We start from the raw sequence: 2,338 nt of genomic DNA on the forward strand, positions 1-2,338 counted from the left end.
ATCGGAGGCCTGGTATCGGATATATGAGTACTTTGGTATCGTATCACCCACCTCTAAAAATTAATTCCCCTAAGAAAATTATGGTCACAAGGATATCCTTAGGACCACAGAGCTACTGCATTCCCTCTATCAAGGACTCTAGATGTGCAGAAAATATGGCCTTTACTGTATTATGAGGACAAACCTACTTTAGCTTAGGTTTTTACACTTGTCCGGTAGTAAAGAATTTCATCCGATCATACCTATTGGCCGAAAGTATAGGAAAAAAGTTATTTAAAACCTTAAAGCTAAGAGCTGGACTGTTATCATGGTATGCTACCTTAGTTATCATAGAACTATCTTATAATAACTGAAAGTTGTTTTGACAGTGACAAAATATGAAACAAGCGTCCAACTATACCTGCCGTCTCATAATTGATCATATATTCTATAGCAGTATCAGTTGCAGTTATAATCAAGAGCTGGACAGTAGCCATTGAAATCAAATGGATGATGGAGTTGTTGAATTCAATTTGTTATTGACATTAATATTGCATAAACTTTGCATGGTTACATTGAAATAGTGCATCAGTTAAAATCAAATGTATGGCTGTCTTACTATGTGTGCTGTAGCTTCCTATTTCAAGTGAGTAGATTCCTGCATTTGCAAGCCTAGTTCTTTATTTATTGGCGTTTACGTTAGTTGCATCAAAGGTACAATAAGAGGTACATAGTACATGCATTAACATCTAACAGAACCATTCAGCAAGTTAAAAATTGATTCATATACTGTGTACCTACTACATGTATATGTATTTCACTTACTTTTCTCCATTTCCCTGTTAAGGTCTCCTGAGACAAGGATCTTGAATCAATAAATTTCTTAATATTACAATCATTTAGTCATTCAACAAAGTAAAAGTAGAATCGAAAACTATTTGTTGGAACTTTTGCAATACACTATTGTTACGGTTTCGTAATCATCCTGGCATGACTTTTTTATGGCACACCTATACCCCACCTTGTTCCACACCTTATAGTGGCAGACAACACCCCAAACAAACTGCAATGTATTATAATAAAGTACAAAGTTGTTCGATGAATCTTCTGAACAGTAAAATGTTGAATCACAATGAAAGGAATGTGATTGTTAAGTGAAAAGTTTGTTCATTGTAATAAGACCTACAAAACTAAGACTTCTATTTGGGTGGGTTTTTCAGCCCAACACATTGAAGGTGAAACCAGTGCAAACATCCTTCACAGATTATGCTAAGTCTATCAATCGGTGGCATGCATGTTGGACATATCCAGCATCCTTCTTCATGTAGAATACCAATGATCATTTATACCTGCTTCCATCCACCAAAAGTGCAGTACTTCCTCAATAAGCTAAATGACACACTATCATCAAGATATATTACCAGTACATTCTCAAGTTGGACTTCTACTTCACTTTCTTTAATAGAATACCATTACAAAAAGCATTTTGAGCTATATCTTTATCAACAAACCATTGCAGTATTACTGCAAAATTTAATTTATACATGTAAAATTAAAATGGAGTTTAATGAACTCCTTAAATGGAGTTAATGGGGCATGGCAAGGGGTGCCAGCACAGCAAGCAACAAAGTGAGCACATGAAAATTGAAGAACAAAGAAAGGGATTCTCCTCAGTATTAGAAAGGAAAGAGCCTCTCAATGGCCGTAGCACTGAAGGACAAACAGATGGAAGAGGTAGTGAGACACTTCATAGAGCAACTATGGCCTAGGATGCGTGCCCGGCACCTGCTGACGGAGATCCAGAAAGAGGTGAGCAAACGTAGGGGAGAAGGTTTATAAGTGGTTTGTCTGGTGTTTGAGATGGAGAGATGTGAAACAGGGCATTAGCCAAGGGAAAAGTTTGGTCAAGAAAAGAAAAGCCTGAATTTGCCCAAGAACAGACGGCTGTGAGTGGTGACAGAGCAAGGAAGGAGGGAGAGCCAGGGCCCTAAAAGAGGGAATAGAAGGAACTGGCATGAAAAGGCAGTGGGGGATACCAATACCACGGACAGAGGGCCCATGGTAAGAACATAGGGCTCAAGGTAAATAGGAAGCGGTGGCACTGGGCCCCATAAAATGGGCTTAGGGCCAGATGCAATGGGGGTACAGGGCCAACATTGGGGGGACAGGGGCACTGGGCCGCACTGTAGCGGCATAGGGCCTGATGGGCAGAGTAAAAAGAAAGGGGGACTTATACATAGGGCCGGGGGAAAGAAAGACTAAGGAGGAGTGGCGTAGGAACAACCCAAGAGAGTTCTTTTTCTATCTGTGGGTGTGTATATATGTGGTTATATGTCAATGTACTTCTGTAGTCACAGAT

This window comes from Amphimedon queenslandica, unplaced genomic scaffold (genome assembly GCF_000090795.2).
Source record: "Amphimedon queenslandica unplaced genomic scaffold, v1.1 AMPQUscaffold_13334, whole genome shotgun sequence".
In the NCBI taxonomy this organism is placed as follows: domain Eukaryota; kingdom Metazoa; phylum Porifera; class Demospongiae; order Haplosclerida; family Niphatidae; genus Amphimedon; species Amphimedon queenslandica.